Below are 13,502 nucleotides of genomic sequence, written 5' to 3' on the forward strand. Positions count from 1 at the left end.
GAGGTTCTCTCCCCAGAGCCCTCATTGCAGACTTATCATTGGGGTATAGATGCATTGTCACTTTGGTTCCACAAGGCCCTTCAAGTACTTTTTGAGACTGACTTCTTTCATTTAGCATAATGTTTTCAGGTTCATCCATTCTTTTTTTATGACCAAATAATATTTCATTGTATGGATACACCATATTTTGTTTACCCATTCATCAGGTGATGGGCATTTGGGTTGAAGCCCCAAGAAGAAAGAAGGTCATTGAGATCAATTATCTAGACAGAGCACATTTTATCAATCAGAGATTTCTTCTGCCACCAGATCACCAACTACAGCTAAAAAAAAATCCTCTAAAAATATAGACTTGACCACTGTCTGATTTTGGGGGCGGGGGGGGGGGGGGGACGGACACAGAAAAAGCCTAGGTTGGGAGTTGAGAAGGAGGAGAGGAAGTAATCTCTTTTCCCAAAGCTACTCCACAGCAGACCGCAGGAAGTGTCAGGTGTCTATAAGAACCAGCAGGGCTGCATAAACTAAGAGCAATTGGAAATGGCGGAAATTAGAGTTGGTTCTTTAAACAAGACCACACAAAACAAAACAATGGTGCATTGAGAAAACATGGGTGGCTAGGATTAGCTGTAAAAGGCAGAGATGAAAATGGCTGCCAGGATGTGCTCCAACTGCAGGGGATCCCTGGAGTTCAGCTGCCCCCATAGGTCTCCCCAACGACATTGAAGGGGCCCCTGAAATCCACACTCTTAATAGGACCCTGAGTGTTCTGAGCATCTCATTTTCAGGAACACTGTCCCAGAGGACACCTTAGTTTTTTCTTCTTCTGGTTACAATGTTCATTTCTAAAGGTGGAAGTCACAGGAGAAAGGAAAATGTTTTGGAGTCTTTGGGAGTGAAATGAATCAGTCCTAACCTAATTGGAAAATTTAATTGACCAGCACATTCCACTTAACTCCCATGCCTGCTTTAGGTCAATAAAAGGAATATTTTAATATCGATTTAACTTGTTTAATTGAGTTGAGAAGTCCTCTGGGGAAGCAGAACCACACCATTTCTACTGGAAACCAATGGATATTCACAGATTGATTATATTATATTGTATTAGTCAGGGTTCTCCTGATAAGCAGAACCAGTAGAATGTATATGTAAAGAGATTTATTATAAGGAATTGACTCATGCGATTATGGAGGCTGAGAAGTTCCAGTTCGAGTCCAAAGCATAAGAGCTGATGGTGTAACTTCCAGTGCAAGTCCAAAGGAAGGAGAAGACCCATGTCCCAGCTCAGAGACTAGTAGAGAGAGTGAATTCTCCCTTACTCAGACTTTTTGTTCTATTCAGGCCTTAATTGGATTGGATGAGTCCTACCCACATTGTGGAGAGCAATCGGATTCACTCAATTTACTGATTCAAATGTTAATCTTATCCAGAAACACCCTCACAGATACACCCAGAATAATATTTAACCTAATATTTAACTGGGTATCCCAGGCCCAGTTGACACATAAAATTAACCATCACATGTGTTATTTCACATTTTATTTTATTTTTTTATTGATTTGAGAGAAAGCGATTTGTTGTTCCACCTATTTATGCATTCATTGGTTGCTTCTTGGATGTGCCCTGACTGGAGATTGAACTCACAACTCTGGAGTATTAGGATGATGCTCTAACCCACTGAGCTACCTGGTTCTGCTTATTTCACGTTTTAAAATAAAAAGGGATCTAACCATATATTACTCTTAATTAAATCTGGTGCAGGACCCTCTAGTCAAGAGGTCTTTTATGGGGGACATCTGTAATAGTGTCAACAATAAATAAGAAAAAAATTTTAAAAAGAAAGAAAAATAAATAAAAGATACCTCAGCATTGTGGTTTTTCTCAGATTGGCTGGCTGGTGCCCCTCCCCTCTTCTATCCTGCCATCACTACCCTGCACTGTAACACTATGGCTTCTTCACATTTACCTCTCCACCATCAGACTGTGAGTTCCCAAGGCCAGGAACCTGCTCTATATTGTTTACCCAGTACTGCTAACCTGGGACAGTGACTGCCATGTAGAAGGTGCTCAATAAACTTTAACAATATATATATGTGTGTGTGTATATATATATATTTTTGTTGTTGTTGTTGTTGTTGTTGTTGATTTCAAAGAGAGGAAGGGAGAGGGAGAGAGAGCTAGATACATCGATGATGAGAGAGAGTCATTAATCTGCTTCCTCCTGCCCTTGCCCCTCACTGGGGACCGAGCCTGCAACCCAGCCATGTGCCCTAACTGGAAATCGAACTGTGACCTCCTGGTTCATAGGTCGATGCTAAAACACTGAACCACGCACACCAGCCAGGCTCAATAAACTTTTTTAAAAAATTGGACTTGATACTTAGCCCATGATACTGGTATAGTTGAAGGCAGAAAAACAGTACCAGGCATAAGCAGCTAGTTAGGCGGGACCTCTCAGTTCAGCAGCCTTACCAAGTACCACTTGAGTTCTGGCTAAGAAAGAATTCAGAGGCAAGACTCAAGCTATAAGAGAAAGTTTACTTATAAAGTTACAGAGGTAGTAGAAGAGCCCTTGGAGCTTAGGAGAAAGAGGGAAAAAAGGAGAGGAAGAGGGAGAGGGAGAGAGAGAAAGGGAGAGAGACACACCTTGGGGGACAAAAGAGGGAGGAGAGGCATTGGAGTGCTCCAGAAAAGAGAGAGCATGCCCTGGAGAAAGAAGGGGATGGGGAAAGGTGTGGGCATGCTTGCAGGAGAGCCACAGTGGGTCCTCTGTCCTGAGAGCTTTTATCTGGAGGTCTCAGGGGAGGATCTCAATAGAATATTCTGCAGCTTTTCCAGGTGTGGCTCCTCGGGGTCATGGTTTCCACTGATTGGTCAGTGCCAGGGAAGGGGGTCATCAGTCAATGTAGCTGGTCCTGATGTCGGCAATGACATGGATCTGCCTGGTTTTGCTGCTTCTCTCGACCTGGAGCTGATACACAGCTGAGGCCTAGATGTCATCTCCAGGGGTTAATGCTTAAGGGAGTGGTCGCACAAAGGTTGTAGTTTTGCCTGTTGCCAGGCATCCGGGGCTCTTGGCCCTGGTGACCCTCTGCATCTGGCCCATTGTTCTTGCTCTGCTTATGCCTATCTAACTGCCTACTACAGTATGTTGAGTTGGCTTCCCCGCCAAAACTCAGGCAGAATAGGTTTTGGCATTGTATGAACTTGGTTTGACAAATTAATATGAAATACCAAGAGAAATTACTGACATTTTTATGATAGAGACAGTATTAGAATGAAATGAGACTATAAAATAAAATTATAGCAAATGACTAATAAAGAGGGGCTCAAGTTAATAAACAATCTTTCTATAATTTGTTTTATTCTGGTGAATTGTGGCAGTAAGTGCTGATTTACGACAGGCTGATTCTAACCAAATCTAGCTCAGCTTGTGATAAGGAAATATAACTCAACGTTAGATACAAAATATAGTGTGGGTTTTTTTGCACCAAATGTCATTGAGGCATTCAGAAAAATGTGAAAATACCTTTCAAAGTTGATTTTTCTCCAGTAAATTTCAATCACAACAAATATGCAATAAACAAAATGCAGTTATTTCCTCTGTAATTAAATTGACTAAATTCACAAGTTCATCACATTTATTAAATAACACTCACCCAGTGTAAAATTACAAATAGCTGGCTATCTCTTGGGCTTCAGGTGGTGGCTTTTATTAGTTCATATATTTAAACATATACAGGCCATAATTTGCCCTGAACTGTTTCAGATTTCTTAATTTTGCAACAAATGAAAATTTAAGTATAATTCACCAAAGCCCACAATTAAACCTGGTGCAGCATTTTTTCAGTCAAATGCCAGCTCTGTCTCTATAAATAAAGCTAGTTACCAACTTCAAAGTAACAGATAACCTTGAACTTTCAGAGAAAAAGTATGTTTATTTTAATCCATTTAAGCCTGGATATAAATGATTTTTAGGACATAATGGTGCAAAAATCCAATATTCCCAGATACTGATTATATTTGACTCTAAAGACTCAATGATAATACAACATAATTAAACACGTGGGGCGTGAATGTCTTTGAAATACATTATCTGCAGGGTAGATTAAGAGAAAAGAAATGAAATTTCTTTTTCTCTTTTAGATAGGATTTTAAGAATGTAAATCTGGTTTTGAAATGTTTGGCTAAATCATTCCCTTATCTCCTCAAATCCCACATGAAGTTGCTTTTCTCATAGACTCAGATTTCGAAGCTCTTGAGTCTAATTCCCGACTCGGTGCCAGAATCTCCTTTGTGTTGCTCTAAGCTCATGCAGCCTCTCAAGGCAGCCCTTTCCTGTATTTGAAGGGCTGATTGCTGGAAGTGGCTTCCTGGTGTTGTTAGCGCCTTAAACCATGTCCTTGTGTCCCGCATTATCAAGTCCTTGTTCGGCCCTGTTTCTGTAAAATAGAAAAGCCCCTCTCACCCCTAAAAATGACCCAAATCCCAAAAATGTTGCTCATAGTATACATTTTTCAGACCTCTCCCCATTCTGGATACCATATCCCTGGCTGATTCAAATTTGTCAATACCAGTTTTAAAATATAAATTATAAACTCTATTCTACAAAATTTATTGAACACAACATGCTAGGTACATGCTAGGAATTGGGTATTATAAATAGATAATTTATAAATGTGTAAAACTATAGCCCTGCTCTCCAGAAGTTTCCATTTGGGAACAGAACAGTTCTGTACCTCTCTCCATGCTTCTCTTTCTGCCCCACTCTAATCTCCCCCTAAGGGGGAGGCAGTGCCCATGGTTGGGTAAATCCAGGACAGTCATTGGGCCCATTTTACCAGAGGACTGGGTGGCTGAGCCTTAAAAAGATCACCACCCATTTGTGATGCCCTTTCCACCTTCCTGTTCTACACCAAGGCAAGACTTGGAGCCCAGTGATAGATCAGCCATCCACTGTTTCTACTTTCAGTGTCCATTCTGGTTAAGTGCACTCAGTGTCCACTTGGGCCTCTTCATCTTTTTGTTTCTCTCTGTTTCTCTCTCTCCCCCTCATCTCTCCACTGGAGGTGGAGGTGGAAAGAGTAAAAGTCCTACTTTGACTTCAAGCCAAAGCTGCCAATTCCAACTTCATTTTCCTAGTGGGTTCTACTCTGTAGTTGTGGATCAAGAGCACTGGCATTTTATTCTCATTCGGCTTTTGTTCTTGACACACAGATTCCCCAGTGTGAGCCCCCATGAGGAGGAGGGAAGAGGAGAAGCCTGAGACAGGCAGTCTTGGGATCCTGTGCCTAATTCCACCAAATAAACAATAGAACTCCAACCAGAAATCCCAACACTCACACATCAGGCATGATCTTTTTTTTTTTTAAATACATCTTTATTGATTTCAGAGAGAGGAAAGGAGAGGGAGAGAGAGAGACAGAAACATCAATGATGAGAGAGTCATTGATCAAGCCCACAACCCGGGCATGTGCCCTGACCAGGAATCGAACCCTAATCGCCTGGATCCCAGGTTGACGCTCAACCACTGAGCCACGCCCGGCTGGGCAGGCATGATCTTAAAAACTATTCATAAAAGGAGTACAAAAACATGGAGATGCATGGGTGGGAAAGCGGGGGTGAGGAGGAGATGATAAGTCAAGGTGAGGAACGATTGGAACTGTCAGCAGGTGCAGCTGGAAGACTGTGGAGGGAGATAGCATCTTGTGGGGGTGGGGAAAACTGGAATATATTCAGGGAATGGTGAGATCTCAAATTTGCTTCAAACATGTAGGAGAGGGTGGGGAGAAGAATGCTGGGAAGAGAAGCTGGCCAAGATATGGAGAGCTTTGACTACCAAGCCAAGGTTTTATATATGACTTGGTAAGCAATGAGGAGTTGCTGAAGGTGGGGCACAGGGATGTGGAAGTGGTCCCTGTACAGACAACGATGGAATTGTCTGTATGGGCAAAGGAGGAGGGAAAAGGAAGGCTGGTGTTACTGTACTGAAGCGATCTGTTCGCCTGCGTGCATCAAAGCCCAATAAGACACGAACAGGAGGAGTTTGCAGCCAAGAGTGTAAGAACTTATTAAGGAGGTGGCACCATGCCCAGGGTCACAGGTGAGTTAATGCTCAAAGACCTGGTTCCCTGATGGCTTCCAGGGGATGGATTATATAGGGAAAAAGTCATTCATCATGGTGACTAAAGGAGCTAGGGTTGTGGTCTCCGCTGATTGATTGGTGCTAGGATAGGGAGTAATTGATCATTGCATCTGGTCCTGATGTCAGCCATGGAGTTATTTTTTCTGACTTTGCGAGGAGTTGCTTGGTGGGATCGTTCTGCTTTCCTGGGTCCAGAGCTAAAACACAACTGAGGCCTAGATGTTATCTTTAGTTTGACTGAAAACTATCTCTGTAGTCACTAGACCCAGGACTTTGTTCCTAAGACAACTGGATGCTGACCAGAGCCTCACTGCCCTGGAGACTTAATGATTAAGCAATGGAGAGGGAAGTGGGTGAGTCAGGACACTGTTGAGAGCAGTTTCAGTCAAAGGAAAAAAAAATCAAGAAAAGTCTAGATTAAAGAAAATAGGATTTCTGGGCGGTTACACTGGCACTACCTGACCAATGTGGAGACACTTGAGTATAACAGCCAGACACAGTGGTCCATGGAGAGGCTGTGCAGCCCTAACTTCCTGCTCTCTGGGAAGGACTGATTCAAACCAGGTTGGACTCATTTTTTTTTTAGCTGCTATATCAAACTCTTGATTGACATGGGACCTGGCATTGAGTGAGATTACCAGGTCTTCTTTTCCCCCCACAGGAATTCTTCAGACCTTCCCACATTCACAATTTACAAGTGATTTGGAGGTTATCTGTGTAAATCCTGACCTTCATCCTTGTGAAAATCAATCATTTTTAGTGTTAATTTGACATTACTGACTCCCAAGATAATTGTAAATCTTCACCTTGTTGTCTATCATTTTATCTTTTTCCCAGCTCTATTTTGTCATAAATGAAATAACCACCAAAGTTATTGCTAAAAATGTTGACAAGATAAAGATGGAGATAGATCCCTAGAGTTCTAATTGGAAGACCCACTAATAGCGTTAAAGCCATTGATCAACAGACTGCAGAAATATTGCTTCCCTGGAGGCCAATCCACCCTTCAGCCTCACCATGCCTCTCAGAATTAATCATTTCATTTCATACAGACCTCACAGTGACATCAAAGTCTCTAAGCACTCCCCTGGCCACAGTCTCTCTAGAACCAGCAAGATCAAGAGATTCATGGGACACTATTGTTCTGCAACTTTTGCAAAGACTGCTCATTCTTATTTTTATCTTAAAGATATTTTTATTTTTATTATACAAATACAAGAAGAAAAATTGCTGCCCTGGCTGGGTGGCTCAGTTGGTTGAACCTGAAAGATTGTGGGTTTGATGCCCCTTTGAGGGAACAGGGGAGGCAACCAACTGATGTTTTTTACATCCATGTTCCTCTCCCTCTCCCTCTCCCTCTCCCTCTCCCTCTCCCTCTCCCTCTCCCTCTCCCTCTCCCTCTCCCTCTCCCTCTCCCTCTCCCTCTCCCTCTCCCTCTCCCTCTCCCTCTCCCTCTCCCTCTCCCTCTCCCTCATTCTCTCTCTCTCTCTAAACAATAAACATATCCTTGGGTGAGAATTAAAAAATAGAAGAAGAGGAATTGCTGAATGGTATAGTAGTTTTCCATAAAGGCTACATCAATTTACATTCTCACTGACAGTGCATATGCATTATCTTTTCTCCGAATTCTCACCAACACTTGTTATTTCTTGTCTTTTTGATAATTGCCATTCTAACTGGTGGGAAGTGGTATCTCATTGTGGTTTTGATTTGCATTTCCCCAATGATTAGTGATGTTCAGTACCTTTTCATGTGGCTGTTGGCCATTTCTATGTCTTTGGAAAATTGTCTATTAAGTTCCTTTTTTCATTTTTCAATCAGGTTCCTGTTTATTTATTTATTTATTTATTTATTTATTTATTTATTTATTTATTTATTTGCTATTGAGTTGTGTGAGTTCTTTATATATTTTGGATATTAACTACTTACCAGATATATGATTTGCAAATATTTTCTCCTATCCTGTAGGTTGCCTTTTCATTTTGTTGATGGTTGCATTTGCTGTGCAGAAATTTTTTAGTTTGATGCAGTCCTACTTGTTTATTTTTGCCTTTGCTTTTGGTGTCAAATCCAAAAAATCATTGCCAAGACCAGTGTCTAGGAGTTTTATGGTTTCAGGCCATATATTTAAGTCTTTAATTCATTTTGAATTAATTTTTGCATTTCGTGTAAGATAGTGGTCCAGTTTCATTCTTTTGCATGTAGCTGTCCAGTTTTCCCAACACTATTTATTGAAGAGACCATTCTTTCTCCACTGTATGTGCTTAGTTCCTTTGTAATAATTAATTGACCACATATGCATGGGTATATTTTGGGACTCTCAATTCTGTTCCATTGATCTTTGTGTCTGTTTTTATGCCAATACCACACTGGTTTTGATTACTATAGCTTTATAATATACTTTGAAATCAGAAAGTGTGATGCCTCCAGCTTTATTCTTCTATCTCAAGATTGCTTTGGCTATTAGGGTCTTTTGTGGTTCCATACAAATTTTAGGGTTGTTTGTTCTTTTTCTATGAAAAATGTCATTGGAATTTTGGTAAGGATTGCATGGAATCTGTAGGTTGCTTTGGGTATTATGGACATTTAAAAATATTAATTTTTCAATCCATGAACATGGAATATCTTTCCATTTATTTGTGTCTTCTTCAATTTTTTCATCAATGTCTTCAAGTTTTCAATATACAGATCTTTCACCTCGTTGGTTAAATTGAATTCTAAGTATTTTATTCTTTTTGGTGCAATTGTGAGATTTTCTTAATTTCTCTTTCTGATAGTTTGTTATCAGTGTATAGAAATATAACTAATTTTTGTATATTGATTTAGTATCCTGAATTAGTTTATTAGTTCTAACAGTTTTTTGGTGGAGTCTTTAGGGTTTTCTATATATAATTTATTAATTATACATTCCCTCTATTATATATTATATATACAATTTATTTATTATTATTATTAAGGAAATTTATTTATTTATTTATTTATTTATTTATTTATTTTAATCTTCACCCGAGGATTTTTTCCCCATTGCTTTTCAGAGACAGTGGAAGGGGGAGGGGGGGAGAGAAAAAGGAACATCAACATGAGAGAGACACAGCAACTGTCTGCCTCCAGCATGCACCCCAAACGGGGCCAAGCCTGCAACCAAGGTATATACCCTTACTGGGATCGAACCTGGGACCTTTCAGTCCACGGGCCAACACTCTTACCACTGAGCCAGACTGGATAGGGCCATTATTAAGGGAATTTAAAAACACACTCTGTAGATGGAATTCTAAGATAGTCCTATGATCGCCACCCCTTGATACTGTATCCATAATTAGGTGTAATTATATGGCAAAGATGAAGGAATTTGTAAATGTAGTTATGATCCCTAATCAATTGATCTTAATGAAAAGAGAGATTTACTTGAATGGGTATGATCTAATCAGATGAGCTCTTTAAAAGAAACTCAAAACAACAGAGATTCTCTTCGGCTGGCCTTGATGAAGCCAACAGCTATGCTGTGAACTGCCTAAGGAGAGTGGCAGCCAATAGGAGCAGGAACCTCAGTCCTACAACTGCAAGGAACTGATTTTGCCAGCAAACTAAGTGAACTTGGAAGTTCATTCTTCCCAAGTTGATCCCATAGATGGGAATACAGCCCAGCTGACATCTTTACTGTCATCTTGTGAGACCCTGAGCAGAGAACCCAGCTAAGTATTTCTGTATCCTAACATGGAAGCTGAGATAATAAACAGATGTTGTTTTAAGCCACTGAGTTTGTGGTAATTCATTATGCAAAAATAGAAAACAGGTACACAAAAGTAAAGTGAATAGTACAATGCATTGCTACCCATGGTGCCCACAATATGTTTATTTCTGATCCATGAGGAGTTAAGTATAGAAATTGAGAGTAACACTGAGAAACTTTCATTGCAGTTTGACATTGCCACAACCTCCAAATGCACATCGCTGGACTTTTCTCAAGTAACAGGATGTAGACCAGCTTGGATTTGTTAAATTTACATGGCCAATTGTGTATGGTGTGACCTGCATACCAGATACATGCTACAACATGTACAATTTTAAGTTTAGTTTGGAAACTGGAATCCAAAAGCATAAAAATGCAAGAAATGTAAGCATTGATTTATTTTTATAACTTATTTTTTATTTTAAATCAAACATGCTTGTTTTTAATTTAGCAAATTATTAGCTAAATTAGGAAAATAACAATCCAAAGATTTATTTTTAACCCTATGTTATTTTGACTCCATGTTTCAACAACCATGGCTTGATGTAGTCAGGAACTGCTTAGTGATACAGAAAACCAACCCACAGAACAAATAAAGCCAGTAAAGAATTTTTCTTTGTAGCTGAAAGAAGGCACAGATTTGTTATGTGGCAATTCTAATATATGTGCAGTTTGAATATGATGGTGATATGAAGAATTCTTTTTGACTTTGCCAATAAACACAGCTAGCTCTGAATAATATAAAATTATGAAAAAATACTTTGTCAACAAATGTGGCTTGGAGTTTAAGTTTTGTGCAGGAGAGTGTGTTCTGAGAGCACAGCTGCAATGACAGGAGAATATTCTGGAGCAGTCACCTGGATTAAGGAGCTTGTGAATTAATGTGGGGCTTCCTTCACTGACAAAATCTTGCTACAAAAAAACAGAGGTGAAATAAATAGTGTACTTAGTGATTAACTAAGAATCTGTGAATTACATAAGGCAAATGTATTAAATTAAGGACCCGTCTACTTTTATGTGCTATGTGGAAGTGGAGCAATGATCTCTTGCTGTATGGGGAGGCACAATGCTTGCTGGGGGAGAGTTCTGCTGGTGTAAAATGCAGAACAAAGTCATCATGTTTCTGCAAGATAAGAAATCAGTTTGATCAAATATTTAAAGATGTTAATTGGACATCCAGACTTGCTACTTTGTCTGATATCTTAGATATTTTCAGTGATGTTAAAACTTCCACATGAGGAAGGGAACAAAAGATCAAAGAAGGCAAAAACAAAAAAGTTGGAATTTCTACAGGTTTTTATGACGTATCTCAACAATCAGGAATGTAGGTGGTAGCCTACACTTGTGCACCTATGACTTTGGCTTTTATTTTCCATCAAAAGATAATGCACAGGTAAGAAATCTATGGCTCTGGAATCTATTATTTTCATCAAATTCAAATTAAACTACAACCTTACAGGATAAATAGATGGCACTGTCTACTGATCAAGGACTGAAGATGAACTCTAAAAATACAGCATTATTTGCTTCACTTTGGCTAGAAGTTAAAAATGAATATTCTGAGCTTGCTGAAATCACTTTAAAGTCCCTTCTGCTATCCCAGTCAGCACACCTCTGTGAGGCTGATTTCTCTACTAGAACTGCCTACAAGTAAACAAAGAAAAGTGGAGGAGGTGCACATTACCCCCTCTGAGCAGTGTTGTCATCAGTCCACACTAGGTTAGATCATTTAACAAGCAAGAAGCAAGTTCATTTGTCACATTAAAAGCTTTAAATATTGATGTACATGGTTTTTGTTCAAACTGTGTGCAGAGGCATTTAATGTGGGAAATCACTCTTACTGTAGCTCTCTGATGAGTTATGATTGTGGAATGACAAAAAGTTACAAATGTAAAGCAATCACCCATATTCATCACTTATATATACACATTCAAAACCACATGTGGTTTAAAAATTATTTTCTCTTTCCATAGGATATGTTTGTTCTGATTATATTTATTGAAATATAAATTTTTTTTTCTAAAATATATCTTTATTGATTTCAGAGAGAGGAAAGGAGAGGGAGAGAGAGAGAGAAACATCAATGATGAGAGAGTCCTTGAGCGGCTGCCTCCTGCACGCTCCTGACTGCGGATCAAGCCTGCAACCTGGGCATGTGCCCTGACCGGGAATCGAACCCCAATTGCCTGGATCCTAGGTCAACGCTCAACCACTGAGCCACACCCAGCCAGGCGAAATATAAATTTTATGTGTTGAATCCAATTAAAACTTGAATTATATGTTGTATGTCTTTTTAAAAATCATTTACTTTTTTTGACAATTATACTTTTATTGTATTTTATAAAAGTATTGGTGTACAATAAATTGGAAATTAAAAAAAAAAAATCAAACCAATTCTCTTTCCCAGATAATGAGCAGCTAGCTACCTGGGCATAAAACTGCAGGGAGGAGGCCCTGGCTGGGTAGCTTAATTGGTTAGAGCATTGTCCTGATATACCAAGGTTGCAGGTTTGATCCCCAGTCAGGGCACATGCAAGAAGCAACTAATGAATGCACAAATAAGTGGAACATCAAATCAATATTTCTCTCTCCCTCCCTTCGTCTCTCTAAAATCAATAAATTAAAAAAACACAAAAACTTCAGGGCCCAACTTCTCCTCCACAAACACCTACCATTCAGCATTCTTGTCTCACTGTTCTCCCACTGCTATTTTTGCTGGAGTAAATCCCAGATATCATATAATTTTACGTGCAAACACTTCAATACTTATTTCTGAAAATAATGACTTAAAAACACTAACCATAGTATCATCACATTCAACAAAATAAGTAATTCCTTATAATATCCAATATCTGGTTTATATTTATTTTTCCCTGATTATCTCACAAAACATATTTTTTAGTTGGTTTGTTCAAATCAGGATGCAAATAAGCGCCACCGGCGCTGCATTTGGTTGTGATAGCTCACATCTCCTTGTGTCTAACAGTTGCCGCTTTTTAAAGCATTGTTTGTTGAAACTGCGTTATTTGTCCTGCGGAATTTTCCACATTTCTGCACTTGATTTATTGCTTCCGAGAACTGCCTGTGGGCCTGTTCCTCTATCCTTAAGAGTTCCTTTTCTTGGAAGTTAAAGGCTTGATTAGATTCAGGCTTTTTTTCTTTGAGATTACTTCCTGGGTCATGTGGAGTGCATGCTATTGCACCATCCCGGCGGACACGTGAGTTTGCACACTTGTAGTGACGCTGACTAACATGAACCCACTAACTAACATGAACCCGTGGGTTTACTTTTTCACCTTGATCCACTCATTGTATAGTCCGTTGACTTTTACTGAATGGGTAGCAGCCTTTAATTATTGCTTCCTAGATCCATTCTTCATTCAGGATTTGCAAAGTGGTGATTGTCTATCTCATTGTTTCATTTATTAGCTTGAATGCTTTCTATAGAAAGCAACATTCCTCCTTTATTTGGTTATTTTGAAATATAGTCCATAGAGGAAAGCAGGATTTCCCTTTCTTTATCAATTTTCAGAGTAACAAATTTGTGCCTTATCTAAGATGATAGATTAATTTGGTTTTGGATATATATATTTTTAGTATCACTATGAACCCATAGATTTTAATATATTT

This window comes from Miniopterus schreibersii, assembly GCF_964146895.1.
Source record: "Miniopterus schreibersii genome assembly, chromosome: 10".
Classification (NCBI taxonomy): Eukaryota; Metazoa; Chordata; class Mammalia; order Chiroptera; family Miniopteridae; genus Miniopterus; species Miniopterus schreibersii.